At 50.2% G+C, this 17,766-nt stretch overlaps 1 protein-coding gene across 4 annotated transcripts in view; it reads right to left on the bottom strand.

Annotated features, from left to right (window-relative positions):
• The window catches only part of SIN3A (SIN3 transcription regulator family member A), an 87,832-nt gene extending 70,434 nt beyond the window's left edge, over positions 1–17,398 (bottom strand). For 2 of the 4 annotated variants that reach the window (XM_025390249.1, XM_025390245.1), the window contains exon 1: positions 13,023–13,744. The gene's annotated coding sequence lies outside the window, so the exon portion shown is untranslated. Of the gene's footprint in view, positions 1–12,959; positions 13,745–17,249 lie in introns of those variants that run through there. The other 2 variants (XM_025390247.1, XM_025390246.1) reach the window with 2 other exon arrangements.
• Between the last annotated feature and the right edge of the window lie 368 nt (positions 17,399–17,766).

Raw genomic sequence — 17,766 nt, 5'->3', positions numbered from 1 at the left:
TTTTTTTTTTTGAGACGGAGTCTCGCTCTGTCACCCAGGCTGGAGTGCAGTGGCCGGATCTCAGCTCACTGCAAGCTCCGCCTCCCGGGTTCACGCCATTCTCCTGCCTCAGCCTCCCGAGTAGCTGGGACTACAGGCGCCCGCCGCCACACCCGGCTAAGTTTTTGTATTTTTAGTAGAGACGGGGTTTCACTGTGTTAGCCAGGATGGTCTCGATCTCCTGACCTCGTGATCCACCCGTCTCGGCCTCCCAAAGTGCTGGGATTACAGGCTTGAGCCACCGTGCCCGGCCAGACAAGGCTGAGATTTATAACAGGAAAGTTGGGATTTACATTTAATCTCAAAACTGGTCTGTTTATAAAATAGGGTTTTTTTTTTTTTAAGAAAAATTCAGACTTTGAATAAAATATTCTGATATCTCTGACGCTTGTAGTTTTGAATGCTTTCATTGTGCAGATGGTTCTACTATATAAACTTAGTTTCCCGGCCGGGTGCGGTGGCTCATGTCTGTAATCCCAGCACTTTGGAAGGCTGAGGCGGGCCGATCGCTTGAGGTCAGGAGTTCGAGACCAGCCAGGCTTACATGGCGAAACCCCATTTCTACTAAAAATACAAAAATTAGCTGGGCATGGTGGCAAGAGTCTGTAATCCCAGCTACTATGATACACCTTTAACCTGCATTATACCATTACACATTGGCCAGACACTCTGGCCTAGAGTTTTTTAGAACTCTTTTTTTACGCCTGGTCCCCTTTCATCCCTTTCTTGGTTTACTGTCAAGTTTGATCTGTAAAACTCTTCTGACTCAAAATTTTACAGCTGTTCTGATACCATAATGTTCATTGAGTCTATAAAAATAAAAATAAAAAATAAGGCCAGGTGTGGTGGCTCACACCTGTAATTCCAGCACTTTGGGAGGCTGAGGCGGGCGGATCACCTGAGGTCAGGAGTTCGAGACCAGCCTGGTCAACAGGGTGAAACCCCATCTCTACTAAAAATACAAAAATTAGCCAGGCGTGGTAGCGGGCGCCTGTAATCCCAGCTACTTTGGAGGCTGAGGCAGGAGAATCACTTGAACCTGGCAGGCAGAGGTTGCAGTGAGCCAAGGTCACGACATTGCACTCCAGCCTGGGCAACAGAGCAAGACTCCCTCTCAAAAATAAAAATAAAAAATAAAAATATTATTATTACTTACTATTTTAATAAGAATGTAAGTAGCAATTTCCTTTTTTTTTTTTTTTTGAGATAGAGTCTCACTCTGTCACCCAGGCTGGAGTGCAGTGGTGCAATCTCAATTCACTGCAACCTCTGCCTCCCAGGTTCAAGCAATTCCCATGCCTCAGCCTCCCAAGTAGCTGAAATTACAGGTGCGTGCCACCACACTTGGTTAATTTTTGTATTTTTAGTAGAGATAGGGTTTTGCCATGTTGGCCAGGCTGGTCTCAAACTCCTGACCTCAAGTGATCTGCCCGCTTCAGCCTCCCAAAGTGCTGGGATTACAGGCGTGAGCCATCGTGCCCAGCCTTAAGTAGCAAATCTAAATTTTTATTCCGTACTTTCCTGGGCACTGGGGGATATAAATATCCAAAATGTGCAACATCCTTTAAAATGCAACCAACTACTCATCAAATGTCATGCAAGAACCTGGAACATAGCCATTCTATACATTTTTTCTTTCTTTTAAGAAACAGGGGGTCGGGCACGGTGGCTCATGCCTATAATCCCAGCACTTTGGAAGGCCGAGGCGGGTGAATCACAATGTCAGGAGATTGAGACCATCCTGGCTAACACGGTGAAACCCTGTCTCTACTAAAAATACAAAAAATTAGCCAGGCATGGTGGCAGGCGCCTGCAGTCCCAGCTACTCGGGAGGCTGAGGCAGGAGAATGGCGTGAACCTGGGAGGCAGAGCTTGCAGTGATCTGAGATCGCAACACTGCACTCCAGCCTGGGTGACAGAGCAAAGACTCTGTCTCACAAAAAGAAAAAAGAAAAAAGAAAAAAGAAAAAGAAACAGGGTCAGCCGGGCACAGTGGCTCACGCCTGTAATCCCAGTACTTTGGGAGGCCAACTCGGGTGGATCACGTGAGGTGAGGAGCTCAAGACCAGCCTAGCCAACATGATGAAACACCATCTTTACTAAAAAAACAAAAAAATTAGCCGGGCATGGTGACGTGCGCCTATAATCCCAGCTACTCAGGAAGCTGAGGCAGTAGAATTGCTTGAACTTGGAAGGTGGAGGTTGACCGAGATCTTGCCACTACACTGCAGCGTGAGCAACAGAGCCAGACTCCGTCTCAAAAACAAAAACCAAACAAACAAAAAACAGTGTCTTGCTCCATTGCCAGGCTGGAGTACAGTGGCATGATCATAGCTCATTACAGACTGCTGGGCTCAAACAATCCTCCCACCTCAGCTTCCTGAGTAGCTGGGACTACAGAGTGGCTAATTTAAAAAAAATTTTTTTTTAGAGACAGAGTCTCCCTACATTGCACAGGCCGGTCTTGAACTCTTGGCCACAAGCGATCCTCCTGCCTCAGCCTCCCGAGTAGCTGGTACACACCACTACACTTGGCTTCCACTCTGTAAACAGGTACACACCACTACGCTTGGCTTCCATTTTGCAAATTTTGATTCCAGGTTTCAGGTACAGCTCTAGTAAGGTTCTAGCTTATCACCTCTGGGTCTTTTTTTCCCTTTCTGCCTACGCGTCATCAAATGAAATACTTTGAAAACTCACTTCATAATTTTGTCGGAGAGAACAGTCATCTTCTTTGCTCCATAATCGTAAGCATTCTCATTTTTAGACTAATAAATGACAATCAGAATGAACAATCCAGGCTGGGCGCAGTGGCTCATACCTCTAATCCCAGCACTCTCAGAGGCTAAGGTGGGTGGATCACGAGGTCAGGAGACAGAGACCATCCTGGCTAAAATAGTGAAACCCCATCTCTACCAAAAATACAAAAAATTAGCCAGGCACGGTGGCATGCACCTGTAGTCCCGGCTACTCGGGAGGCTGAGGCAGGAGAATCACTTGAACCTGGGAGGCAGAGGTTGCAAGTAAGCCAAGATCGAGCCACTGCACTCTAGCCTGGGCAAAAAGAGTGAGACTGTGTCTCAAAAAAAAAAAAAAAAAAAAAAACCAATTTTTTTTTTTTCATTTTTACATACTTTTTCATTCTAACCATCTACATACATATACATAACTTTGGCACATGTCCATTTACAAACTGCATCAACTAAGTTTTTGGTGTACAAATATCCTGAAAGATGAAAGAATACTATCATACATCTTTTTGGCAAAGTGCAGTGGTTTTTTTTTTTTTTTTTCATTTCTTAAAAATAGAATCTCACTATGTTGCCCAGGCTGGTCTCAAACTTCTGGGCTCAAGTGATCCTCCCACCTCAGCCTCCCAAGAAGTTGGGATTGCAGGCATATGCCACTGCACCCAGCCCAGTTCTGATTCTTATAAAAAGAAAATCACATTCTAGCTGGGTGCCTGTAGTTCCAGTTATCTGGGGGTAATGAAGCAGGAGAACAGCTTGAGCTCATGAATTTAAATCCAGCCTGGGCAACATAGTGAGACAGATCCCCTCTTTAAAAAAATAAAAAATAAAAATTAAAAAAATCACCATCGGGCATGGTGGCTCACAACTGTAATCCCAGCACTTTGGGAGGCTAAGGCAAGTAGATCCTGAGGTTGGGAGTTTGAGACCAGCCTGACCAACATGGGGAAACCCCATCTTCTACTAAAAATACCAAAAATTAGCCAGGCATGGTGGTGCATGCCTGTAATCCCAGCCACTCAGGAGGCTAAGGCAGGAGAATCCCTTGAACCCAGGAGGCAGAAGTTGCAGTGAGCCGAGATTGTGCTATGGCACTCCGGCCTGGGCAACAAGAGCAAAACTCCGTCTCAAAAAAAAAAAAAATAATTATAATCATATTCTAAACTCATCTAGGGTACAGTCACATATGTATATGGGTGGAAACAGGATCCTGCTATGTTGCCCAGCCTGGTTTTGAAGTACTGGACTCAAGTGATCCTCCTGTCCCAGCCTCCCAAGATGCTGGGAATATAGGTGCATGCCACCATGCCTGGCTGAAGACTCGTATTTTACAACTTGGTTTATATAACTTTACCATCATCCTAACAGTATAGAGTACTACTGTCACACAGCATTCATCTACAAGTTCCTCCGAAATGTCTTCTATGGTCAGTTTTCTTCTCTTTGCCATTATAGGAGGAAAATGAAAAACTATGGATTTTTAAATATGTCCAATGAAACCTTAAAAGTTGAAAAATAGTATAAAAATTACCATGTACTCTACCTTCCCCTAGATTCTCCAAATGTTAACATCTTACATAATGCTTAAGATGGTATCTCCCAACTTCTTTTATACTTTCTTGAAAGATGCTGTAGGCTGGGCATGATGGCTCATACCTGGAATTCCAGCACTTTGGGAGGCTAAGGTGGGTGGACTGTTTGAGCCCAGGGGTTCAAGACCAGCCTGAACAACATGGCAAAACCTTCTCTCTACAAAAAAAATACAAAAATTAGCCAGGTGTGGTGGCACACGCCTGTAGTCCCAGTTACTTGGGGGGCTGAGGTGAAAAGATTGCTTGAGTCTGGGAGAAGGTTGCAGTGAACTGAGATTGCGTCACCGCACTCCAGCCTGGGTGACAGAGTGAGACCGTGTATCCAAAGAGAAAAAAAAAGTTGCTTTAAGTTTTAGGAAAAGCAATAAGAAAATTGAAGGGCTGTGGTGCACACCTATAGTCCCAGCTACCCAGGATGCTTAGGTGGGAAGATCACTTGAGCCCAGAAGCTTGAGGCTGCAGTGAGCTATGATCGTACCACTGCACTTCGGCCTGGGCAACAAAGCGAGGCCCCATCTCTAAAAACGGACGTGTAAAACTAATGATTTATTTCATTACTGCATATCCTTTTAAGCAATTCTGTAATTCTCCCTTTGTCATATTATTTTAGTCCTTTTTAGCATATTTGGGAATTGATGAGTAATGATGAAATAATTCCTAGGATGATGAAATACCAAAATATTTCAATATACAGGAAAAATAAGATCAGTAAAACTCCATAACGTTGTTTAGATGTACAAGTGGTAATAGCTAAAGTGAGTTTATTACTTTGGAAAAAAAATAATTTTCAGGCTGGGCGTGGTGACTCATGCCTGTAATCTGAGCACTTTGGGAGGTCAGGAGTTCAAGGCCAGCCTGGCCAATATGGTGATACCCCATTTCTACTAAAATTACAAAAATTAGCCAAGTGTGGTGGTACACACCTGTAATCCCAACTATTTGGGAGGCTGAGGCTGGAGAATCGCTTAAACCCAGGAGGCGGAGGTTGCAGTTACCCGAAATTGTGCCACTGCACTCCAGCCTGAGGACAGAGCAAGACTCCATCTAAAAAAAATATTAAAAATAAAAATAAATTTTCTCTTTGCTGTTTTGAAGACCTCCAATAAATAAAAGTCATGAAATATACATCTTTACAAGTAGTCAGTACTGCTTTTAAAAAAAAAACTCAAAACTAAAATTGAGTCCAGACCACGTGGGGTGGCTCAGGCCTGTAATTCCAGCACTTTGGGAGGCCGAGGTGGGCAGACTGCTTGAGCCCAGGAGTTTGAGACCAATCTGGGCAATACAGAGTTCAATGACACTGATGTTACATAGACATTTCTTACTACCATAGGTAGAAAGTGAACAGGAAATTATTTAGTTCAATTCAAAATGTATTAATAATTGTTATCAACGTTAATTTTCTGATTTGATCATTGTATTGTGGTTTTAAAAGAAACACTTGGGGAATCTAGGTGAAGATTATAGGGCCCTTATTTGTATTATTTTTGCAACTCTCTTTGAAGTCTGAACTTATTTCCAAACAAAAAGTTTTTTAAAAAATTAAGTATTAGGCCAGGCATGGTGGCTAACACCTGTAATCCCAGCACTTTGGGTGTCTAAGGCAGGTGGACTGCTTGAGTCCAGGAAGACCAGCCTGGGCAATATGGTGAGACCCTGTCTCTGTTTAATATAAGAAATTTAATCTTTCAAAATATCTATAAGGCCAGGTGCAGTGGCTCATGCCTGGAATCCCAGCACTTTGGGAGGCCAAGGCGGGTGGATCGCCTGAAGTCAGGAGTTCAAGACAAGGCTGCCCAATGTGGTAAAACCCTGTCTCTACTAAAAATACAGAAAATTAGCCAGGCATGGTGGTGGGCACCTGTGATCCCAGCTACTCAGGAGGCTGAGACAGGAGAACTGCTTGAACCTGGGAAGGGGAGATTGCAGTGAGCCGATATCGTGCCATTGTACTCCAGCGTGGGCAACAGAGCGAGACACTGTCTCAAAAAAAATAAAAAAAATTAGCCAGGCGTGGTGGTGGGTGCCTGTAATCCCAGCTATTCGGGAGGCTAAGGCAGAAGAATCACATGAACCTGGGAGGTGGAAGTTTCAGTGATCCAAGATTGCACCACTTCACTCCAGCTTAGGCGAAAAGAGCGAAACTACATCTCAAAAAAAAAGAAAAAAGAAAAAAAAATTTATAAAAGACAGAAAAGTAAATAAAACAAAAATTTAAGTATTAATAGTAGGGGAGGGTCAGGCTCATAATCCTAGCAGAGGGAAGATTACAGAGAGACACTGTAGGTGGGAGGACTGCTTGAGGCCAGGAGTTCAAGTCCAGCCTGAACAAAATGATGAGAACTTGCTGCTCTCAAAAAAAAAAATTAAAAAAATAAAAATAAAATAAAAAATAACAAAGCATTATAAGCAGGGTATGGTGGCACATCCATATAGTCTGATGTTTTGGGGAGGCTTAGGTGCGTAGATCACTTGAGCCCAGGAGTTTAAGTCCAACCTGACTAACATAACAAGACCTTGTCTCTAAAAGGAAAAAAAAAAAATTTTTTTTTTTTTTAAATTAAAAAGGAGGCCAGAGGCCGGGCATAGTGAGTCATACCTACAATACCAGCACTTGGGGAGACTAAGACGGGCAGATTACTTGAGCCCAGAATTTCGAGACCAGCTCGGGCAACATGGGCAAACTCGTCTCTTTAAAAATTACAAAAATTAGCTGGGCAAGCTAATGTTAGCATGCCCCCATAGTCCCAGCTACTTGGAAGGCTGAGGTCAGAGGCTCACCTGAGCCCAGGAGGTTGAGGATGAAGTCAGCCATGATTGTGCCACTGCACTTAAGCCTGGGGGGCTGAGCACCATGGCTCACGCTGATAATCCCAGCACTCTGGCACTTTGGGAGGCCAAGGCGGGCGGAGCCCTTGAGATCACCTACTATGCACCAGGTGTTTTAGGAGTTGGAAATACAACGGTAAACAAAAATTCCTTCCCTCAAGAAGCTTACACTTTAGTGAAAGATGACACAACAGACAAAGTATAATATTTAGAATATTAGGCAGTGACAGGTATCAAGAACAAAAGGCAAGGAAGAGTTTTTGAAATTGTAGATAAGAATGGCCAGAGAATACCTACTGAGAAGGTAACTTTTGAGTAAAGGAAGTGAGGGAGCTAGTCATGCAGAAATCAGTGGAGAAAGCCTTCTAGGCAGAGGGGACAGCAAACCCAAAGACCCTCATGTCTTTGTGAGGGCTCACATGTGCTTGACATTTTCCAAAACAGCATGAAGGCTGGGTAGCTGAAGAAAAATGAAAGAAGGGGCCGGGCGCGGTGGCTCAAGCCTGTAATCCCAGCACTTTGGGAGGCCGAGATGGGCGGATCACGAGGTCAGGAGATCGAGACCATCCTGGCGAACACAGTGAAACCCCGTCTCTACTAAGAAATACAAAAAATAGCCGGGCGAGATGGCGGGCGCCTGTAGTCCCAGCTACTCGGGAGGCTGAGGCCGGAGAATGGCGTGAACCCGGGAGGCGGAGCTTGCAGTGAGCTGAGATCCGGCCACTGCACTCCGGCCTGGGCGACAGAGCGAGACTCCGTCTCAAAAAAAAAAAAAAGAAAAATGAAAGAAGGACTAGTCAGAAATGTAGTCAGAGAGGTACTAGGATGAGGGTGGCAGGCAGAGGGTACATCAGATTTGTTCTTACAGGTGTTTTTTTCCTTTTTTTTCTTTTTCGAGACAGGGTCTCATTTTGTCATCAAGGCTGGGGTACAGTGGCACAGTCATGGTTCACTGCAGCCTAAAACTCCTGAGCTCCATCCTCCTGCCTCAGCCTCCCAAGTAACTGGGACTACAGGCACATACCAGCATGCCTGGCTAATTTTTAATTTTTTTTTATAGAAACAGGGTCTTGTTACAATGCCCAAGCTGGTCTCAAATTCCTGGCCTCAAATGATCCTCCCACTTCAGCTCCCAAAATGCCGGAATTACAGACATATCTTTTCTTTTTTTTTTCTTTTGAGATGGAGTCTCGCTCTGTCGCCCAGGCTGCAGTGCAATGACGTGATCTCGGCTCAGTGCAAGCTCCACCTCCCGGGTTCACATCATTCTCCTGCCTCAACCTGCTGAGTAGCTGGGACTACAGGCATGTATGCCACCATGCCCAGATAACTTTTTTGTATTTTTTTAGTAGAGACCATGTTAGCCAGGATGGTCTCGCTCTCCTGACCTCTTGATCCGCCCACCTGGGCCTCCCAAAGTGCTGGGTTTACAGGCATGAACCACCAGGCCCTGGCCCATTACAGACATATCTTAATAAGGACTCAGGTTTAATACTCAGACTGAAATGGAAAGCCACTGGATGGTTTTAAGCAGAGAAGTGACAAGGTATGACAGGTTTCAAAAGAATCACTTGGGTTGCTATGTTGAGAAGAGATTTAAGAGTCGCAGTAACAAAACAAGGAGAATAGAATCCAAGCTAGAGATGCACAGGCGCTGACTAGGGCAATGGAGATGCAGATCCTAAGTGGTCTAATTCTGGATAGTATTTTGAATATAGAGCAAATAAAATTTACTGATGGACCACATATGAAAAAGACAGAGAAGAGTCAACAATGTCTCTTAGTTGTCCAAGAGGAGACATCAAGTGGAGACCTTGAGCGGGCCACTAGACATATTAGTCTACGGTAGAGAGAGAGATCCCCATTAGAGAGTCATCAGCATTGTTTGGATTTTAGAAAGGCAATATGGTACATATACTGTATCATCTCTCTCTCCCAGCTAGGGCTGGGGTAGATCCCCATAATCAAGCAGTCGCATTTCTGCATCATGCGGGACAGCCCAGGTCAGGTTGTGCCCCAAAATTAGTTGTGGAACTAGACTTACCAAAAAACAAAACTTCTTGCATTTCAGAACTGCAAATAAAGGATGTGGACCTGCATATCCTCCAATAGCCCATATATCAGCAAGCCTAGCCCTGGAGGACACCAAGAAGACTCATGAAGGGTCTACTGTCATGCTGAAAAACATGGGTACCATACAAGCACACAAGACAAAAAGGGGGTAGGGAAAACAAAAGCAAAAGGGGCAAATAAGAAATACATCAGTTAGAAATTGCCACCAATGACCAGGCACAGTGGCTCACGTCTGCAATCCTAGCACTCTGAGAGGCTGAGGCAGGAGGATCTCTTGAGCCCAAGAGTTCGAGACCAGCCTGGGCAACATAGGAGGACTTCATCTCTATAAAAATATTTTAAAAATTAGCCGGGTGTGTGGTGGCACACACCTGTAATCCCAGCTACCTGGGAGGCTAAGGTAGGAGGGTCGCTTAAGTCCAGAAGGTCAACACTGCAGTGAGTTGTGATCATGCCACTGCACTCCAGCCTGATGACAGAGTGAGACTTCGTCTCAAAAAAAAAAAAAGACATTATGCGAAGAAAAGACACTATGTGGCTGGGTGCAGTAGATCATGCCTGTAATCCCAGTACTTTGGGAAGCCGAGGTGGGCGGATCATGAGGTCAGGAGTTCGAGACCAGCCTGACCAACATGGTAAAACCCTTCTCTACTAAAAATACAAAAATTAGCCGGGAGTGGTGGTGCCCCAGCTTCTTCTTCGTGGAGGCCGAGGCCGGAGAATCACTTGAACTCGGGCGGCGGAAGTTGCAGTGAGCTGAGATTGCACCACTGCACTCCAGCACTCCAGCACTCCAGCCTAGGTGACAGAGCAAGACTCCGTCTCAAAAAAAAAAAAAAAGTCTAGTGCCTAACACAGTATCTGTGACACAGTAAGTGCTCAATAAATATCATCTTTTATTATTCAAGGGGCAAGGAAGGTGTATTTTGAAAAAGCATATACCACGTATTTTTTTTTAAAGGCCTACAGAAAGTAAAGCTTAACAAACTCTTGGCTGGTGGAATTACCCAGAAAAGTGAGAAAGCCTTGAAAAGCACTATGCTGAACTACTGAATGCCATGGACATAACCTTTTAATTCCAATTAAAATTCCTGGGTACTAACATCTGCCATGCACAGCTCTCCAGTGTCTTGTCTGCTTACACTGAAGATGTAAAAAGAATTATACTTTGCCAGGAATCTTGTCAAATTACTACACACCTCCTTCCTTAAAAAAGAAAAAAAGTCTTTCTCTGTATGTAAATTATTAAAACCCTCTTAATTACGAAGTGCCGATCTTTCTAAGCTATTTATCTCTGAGCAACATTATAGTATATAAAATAATTATCTGGAGATTATGAAGCATTTATGAAACCGCTCCTAATACAGCAAAACCAAGTTCTTACTTGAATCCTTAAAGACTCTTCTGTGTTCCCCAGTATACAGCACTGCACATCATGGGAACTACTATATGTAGACCAAATTTTCCTCAGTGGTCAATAGTTTTCCACTATCTGTTTATGGCATCAGGAAAAAAACACCTGGATTTTTTGTCTCCCCATCAATTCTATTACAGCCATCATTAGCTAAACTAAAATGCTGTTGCTTTTGCAACTTCCTTGGCAGACAAGATAGAACCTACCCTTTTCACATAAACACGGCACAGGGCACCACTCAGGCCCTACTAACCAAAGCACAAATCTAGAATTTCACTTCAGATAATTAACCAGAGGCTCATTTAGACATTACTGCATAAATAAACATTGGTTCCATGTTTATTTTTCTCATGAAAAATGTGAAAAATATTGAAATAATTTCTCTCAATAGGAAAAGATAATGTATCAAGTGAAAGCAAAAACCTCATCTAATGTGGTTCTGCTATAGGTTAGATTTGAAATGTCCTAAGGCAACTCTCCAAGGCAGGCTGGAAAGCAACGCTACAGAAGTCACATACAGAAGGCTACCCTGATCCACAACTTCACCCTACTCTGAAATATAAAGGGCAAGAACACTGTACTATGTATACTATAAATAGAAAGTGGTCTAGATGATCGAACATAATTACATAAAACCAGAAAGAAAAGACTTCTCACCTATAGTTACCTAAATAGCAAATTCTTTGGGAAACCAAATTTTTTTTGTTTGTTGAGACGGAATTTCGCTCCTGTCGCCCAGGCTACAGTGCAACGGCCTGATCTCGGCTCACTGCAACCTCGCCTCCAGGGTTCAAGTGATTTCTCCTGCCTCAGCCTCCCCAGTAGCTGGGATTACAGACTCTTGCCACCATGCCCAGCTAATTTTTGTATTTTTAGTAGAAATGGGGTTTCGCCATGTAAGCCTGGCTGGTCTCGAACTCCTGACCTCAAGCGATCGGCCCGCCTCAGCCTTCCAAAGTGCTGGGATTACAGACATGAGCCACCGCACCCGGCCGGGAAACTAAGTTTATATAGTAGAACCATCTGCACAATGAAAGCATTCAAAACTACAAGCGTCAGAGATATCAGAATATTTTATTCAAAGTCTGAATTTTTCTTAAAAAAAAAAAAACCCTATTTTATAAACAGACCAGTTTTGAGATTAAAATGTAAATCCCAACTTTCCTGTTATAAATCTCAGCCTTGTAAAGAGGAGGAGCTTCCACTGCCTTTTCAAGGCTAACTCGGTTAAAGTCCTAACGCACCGAAACAGACGCCAAGTCTACTACCCACCACCCATTGGCTCAAAGGAAGCCCCGCCCCATACAGCCACGGTAACTGAACATCAAGGGAACCCCAGAAAGGTTTTCTCTCCGCCACATTTCTAGTCTCTGATGACTCCCTGCCCCTCCCCGACCATCACCACCGCGGAAACAGGGTTCCAGCACCAGCCACACACGCTCCTACAAGAGGACCTTAGGCACTTCGCCCCAATAGATACAACCAGGAGGGTGGTGGGGGTGACCATGCTCCCACTCTCCCAGCTGCACCGTGCCAGACACGCTGCATGGAGCAAACAGAGAAAGCAGCTCCGGCACAGGGCCCTTGTGCCCCAGGCAGAAGGCATGACCGAGCCACAAGAGTAAGTCCTGACACCTCCGCAGCTCTCAGTCGGCGGGAGCCCCTCCCTCCCCACGGAGACATAAGGCGGGGCAGACCTAGGCGGCGAGACTCCCAGCCAGACCCGACAGCGGGCTTTCCCTAGCACCGCCTCATTGCCAAGGAGGCGGAAACCCAGGGCCGGGGTGCGAGGCGGGGGACGGCCAAGGGGAGTGGCATCACGGATCAGTACGGCCCCTCCGGCCAACCGGATCCCGAGAAGGCGGAGAAACTCAGACTTCACGCCCCCTCCCTGCCGCGCCCTGAATCTACACGCGGGAGACCCCCCTACCCGTCCCCGACCCCAGCAGGCAAGAGCGCGGCCGCCAGCCCGAGGCCCCGCCCACCCCAGGAGGAGGAGAGGGGGTGGTCGGCCGCAAACCGCACTCAGCGAGAAGCCGGCCCCGCCCCTTTCTCCACAATCGCACGCGCGCGCCGGCCCCGCCTCTGAGCGGCGGCGCGAGAGCCCGCCCCCCTCCGCGCGCACCGGGACTACGCTCTCCTCCCCCTCCCGCGAGGAGAGCTACCCTGCTCCGCCCCCCACCCCCCTCACACAGCCACACACCTCCCGCCCGTCTGCTCTACGGGAAGCCGAGGAGGTCAGCCCCCCCTAAAAATACACACCCTCGAGTCCGGCGTTACCCGCCACTAGGCTCCCGCCCGGCCCCCGGCCCAGCGTGCTCTCACCGCAAAGCTGCTTCGGCCGCTCGTCACTGCGTGTCCCTCTCGGCGTGAGCCGCGAGCTCAGCAGGGAGGCCCTGAGAACGGCGCGGGGCACAGGCCCGCCGAAGCGGACTGCCAGCTACCTCTCCGCTAACGAAGCGGTCACAGGCCCCGGTGCCCAGACTGGGAAGGAGGGAGGGAGGGAGGGAGGGAAACTCCGAGGGGGGAAGGGGAGGGGGGAAGATGGAGAAACCGTCTCCGCCGCCTCTACCGCCGCGGCCGCTTCTCTGTTACCCGGGAAATCCCGCCCACTCCCCCGACCCCGCCCCGCAGGGGGAAGACTCAGCTTCGTTCCAACACAGGACGCAATACCCGCCCGTCAAAGACTGAGCCAATCACCGAGCCCTGCCTTATGACTTCCCGCCCCTTCCCCCTCGACTGGGAGGGGAGGGGGAGCCGCTCACCTTCTCCACGCCCCTATTGGCGGGGAGCGTCCCTAACTCAACCCCGCCTATTGGAGACAGACTGCTGAAGCCCACCCCCGAGCCACAACGCTATTGGAGAAAGCGGGGAAGCTCTTCCTGTCTCATTGGAGGACACCACATAACCCGCCCCGCAGCGTCTCAGCCACAGGCCTAACAAGTTGGCTCCCGCCTCCGCCGGTCATCGCATTGGAAGGCTACCCCTGGCTCTCCCACCGCCCCAGTAAGGTAAGTAACCGATGTGGGGTAAAATGTCTGTAAGTGAAACAGGCTCCGCCTACTGCACTGCCGGGCCAGGCCCCGCCCCAAGAGTTGGATTGGCTATCTTGGCACTGGTAGGACCCTCCATTGGCCAGGGCGCCCGTCTAGGAAGAAACTTAATTCCGCTCTGCGCGAGGAGGCTGAACCTTAGCAGTCCTTTTGTGGAATGTTTACACTAGAGACTGAAGCTCGGAGTTCCAGGGCCCGAGACAGGAGGGGGAGCGGAGCTCATCTGCGGAGACTCCACATCCTAGGATTTGAAGGAAAGGCAGTCCACCCCGGCGGACTCTCTTACAAAAAAAAATGAGAATGCGAACTCATCCTCCTTATCCAGTTATCTTTGCAGTTTACATTCTACACACTGCGTCCTTGTAAACACAAATATCCGGAGCAGCTGGCAACTCCTTTCAGTCAAGTAGAGTACAGAACTAAGGTCTGGAGACCTAGGCGGAGAAATAACCCATAACCCCAAGGGTTGCCAGCGCACTCCCTAGAGCTGAATGTGCAGTCCTAAGAGGGCGGAGATAACCAAAAGAGAGGCGGGCCCTAACAGCCACCGCCCTGGCAAGCCTCCGGAAGGCGGAGCGTGAGGCACAAGGTACTCACGATCTCCCGGGTGGATCTGTAGGCATCCTCAGAACTGAGAAAGAAGAGAAAAGGACCAAAACAGGCCACAGCATAAATTAACCTTTGGAACATGCCACACTCAGAGAAAGGATTAAAACTTCCGTAGTTGGGGACATAACGGCTGTTCACCTTCTCCTTAGCCAGGAGTGTTAATGGTCCCTGTGCCCTCTCTGTGTAGGTAACAGTGCCTCGAACGCACAGTGAGACAAAATGCTTTCAATTCCTAGTTTGCTTTTATTTATTCACCAAATAGGGCGTGGGCCTGACGCTGACCTTACTTTGGGGGGCGCTCTCTCGGCGCCAGGAGGGGACGGGATTACGTTGTTACCGCTCTCCCGAAGAAGTAGAATCCTCCTCCTGGAGAGCTAAGACCCCAAGGGACAGGCCCAGGGAACCCACTCCTAGGTCCAACTCTGTCCTCCCTCTGCAATCCAGCGGAAACGGCCAGGAACGAGCTCTGGCAGCAGGTGGGCCTCACTCCAACGATGGCTTCGAGCCGCGAAACCACGGCAGCGAATTGCGAACTCCAAGGGTAGCCGACAGGTGGGAGCAGCCTCGCCAGTAGCCAAACCCTGCCCCAGGACAGAGGTCTAAAAGTAAGTCAGACCAACAAAGCGACCCCCGGGCCAAGCTGCTCCCAGGTTAGGAGGAAGCGGCACTCCAGCAGAACTGACCCAAGGCTACTTTTAACTTTGCTCCGCCTTCCACCACTAGACTGAGTAGCACAGGGCATTCCCACCATGGTATCAAGAACTACTCAGAACCCAAGCCAGCATTAGGCTGCCCACGACTTCCCGTGAACACAGGGTACCATCTGCGCTGGATCTCGCCTAAGGGCCCGAGGTCAGGGTACTAGGTTGTCAGAGTCTCGGATACAGCCAACTAAGGACAGCTGCTACCATGCCTAGGGAAGAACAAACACTTCCAGCGTCTGCAGAGTTCTCGAGCTTAAGCTCAGGGAAGTCAAAGGGCGCGGAAATAGCCAAGCGACAGGGTTAGAACTTGAGTACTTGGCCCCGGTCCCGAAGGGCAGATCTCAAACCCTGCAGAACCTACGAAGCTTCGCTCCCGAAATCCACTCCGCACTGTAATCCCCTGGCTTCACCCCGAAGGCTACCAGGTCTCCAGCCTCGGTGGAACCTTTGTGTGGCTTCTCGGCTCTCCCCGCCCCCCTCGCCAAGGGCGCCGAGCCTAGGACTTCCGGGCGGGAGGGCAGTTCGAAGGAGCTAGGCGGGCCTCACACATGTGCGGAGCGCGCTCAAGAGCGAAGGAGGGAGGCGGGGAACAAGGCTGGACTTCCCCCTCCGAGCTCTCTCCGCCGGAGGAGGCCGGGCTACCCGTCCCACCAATCCGAGGCGGGGGCGGGACCTTGCGCCTCGCGTCAGCCGCAAGAACCATCCCTCCTCCCTCCGCGGAAAAAAAATCCTAGCAACTTAAACTCCAGCCCGGCCTCCCGATAGGCGGAGCTCGGGAGAATGTCATCCAATCCACATCCGAGAAGGGGAAAAAAAGGGAGTCTCGTCCAGCCAGTGGAAGACAAGAGAAGGCGGGGCCTCCGGGCGAGCCCGAGGTGGGTGGGAGAGAGGAAACGGGCCCGCCCCTCAGCTCCCCTCCAGGCGGGTTGCACAAGCCACCAGCGGAGTAGATAGTAAACAGTCTGGGCCGAGGAGTGCAGGCAGGGGCCGCCCGGCGCTCGGTGGACTGGGCCCCTGCGCCGCCTCTCCCGGCGTCGCCCCGCCCGGCCGGGACGGTTCCCGCCGGCGCCCCGCCTACCCGCCCGCCATCCCGGCTGACAGGCGCGCCCCCCGCGCCCCTCCCCGCCCGCTGATGCATTTCCTTTTCCCGATTCCGAGCGTGGAGACTGTTTTCCCAGTTTCCGACCTTCACTGCCCCTTTCAGGCCACCCCCTCGTGGGCGCGCACACGCCCGCGCCCTCGCCCCCGCCCCATCCGCGCCGAGCGGTCCGCAGCGGCATCTCGCAGGAAGGGGGAGCCCGGCGGCGGCACGGCCGGGGGAGGGGAAGAGAGCAGCAGTCGCCGCCGCCGCCTTGGGGTGGGCGGGGAAGCAGGCAGCTCCATGTTTGCAAGGGGATCAGCCGGGACCGCGGGGCGAAGCCGCCGAGTTTCTGGGGGTTTTCCGTACCACCGGTGCGAGCTCGTTGCCGGCTCGTGGTCTGCCGGGTGCCGGCACCAAATGCTGACTCGACCGCCAAGGCCAGGGAGTTTGGAAACCCGGCAGCTCGCGGGGCTAGCGGCGAGGCGCAGGGGATCTTTCCGGTGGCCTCTCCCGCCCCCGGCCGCCCCTCCCGCAAGTCCAGTGTTGCCCCCGCCCCCAGAGTCCATAACAACCGCGGGCCCACAGTGCCCGCGCCTCTCCGGAGCGCGCCCACCGCCCCCTCCAAGTTTGCAGGCAGAAACAAAACCCTCGAGGCGGCTGCCGCCCTTGTCCAGCGTGGGTAGCCAGGAAAGCCGCGGGCCCCGGCTCGCTCGCTAACTCCAGCTCTCGAGCAACTCCGGGCTCCGCGAGCTTAGTGGGCCCCGCCGACCATGCTCGAGCCGCCGCCCCCTGCCGAGCCCGCACGCCGCAGCTCTGGCCCGGTTCTAGTCGGTGTGCGGAATCTCCCTTTTCTTTCTAATATTTTTCTTTTTTAAAAAACGGCACAACAGGAACTGGGGGTCTCCTGCCCGCCCCTTCTCCAGTCCGCCGCCAAAACCTACCGAAACGGACTGCTCGGTGAGATAAACTAGGCAACACGGCCGGCGCAGGGACGACCCCAGGCCGGGCCCACCCCCTCCCCACGGCTCCGGCCCGGCTGGGAAACACACACACTGGCGAGCGGGCGGCGCCAAGAGCTCTCCTTCCTGGCCTGTCCCTCGCCTACCTCGGCCGCGGAACTCCGAGCCTCCCCTCAGCTCGGTCCCAGGGCCCACGGGGCCCACACCACGTCGGGCCGGCCAGACCGAGCGGCCGGCGGACTAACCCCCCAAACGCCGGAGATTGGGGGGACCAAATTAAAAGCAGCTGTTTAACATACCTTCCGAGCCAGGCGAGGAGTCCTGAATGGGGGGGAACGCCCCCCACGGGCTATTGGCTCCCCGGCGCTCACGTCAGTCACTCTGGGCCCGCCTCCGCCCTTCGCCCCGCCTCTTCCCCTTCATTGAACGCCCCCTCCTTCCAAAAAATATAAATAAATTAATTGAACTAAACGCGAGTGGGAGACGCATCCGTGGTAGAGGCCCTTATAGCTCCCTTTCCGCCGACTCAAGTTTCTTGAGGTCCTCGGACTGGAGGGAGGCCTTCTGGGACTCGGAGATCCGCTGGGTGGACGCGGAGGAGGAGCCAGCGGGGCTACCCGGCCCCAACTTCCTTCACACACACAACCCGTTTGGAACTAGGTA

Source organism: Theropithecus gelada, chromosome 7a (assembly GCF_003255815.1).
Source record: "Theropithecus gelada isolate Dixy chromosome 7a, Tgel_1.0, whole genome shotgun sequence".
NCBI classification, from domain to species: Eukaryota; Metazoa; Chordata; class Mammalia; order Primates; family Cercopithecidae; genus Theropithecus; species Theropithecus gelada.
Note: the sequence above shows the minus strand (reverse complement) of the source record. Positions and strands in the feature narration are given on the sequence as shown.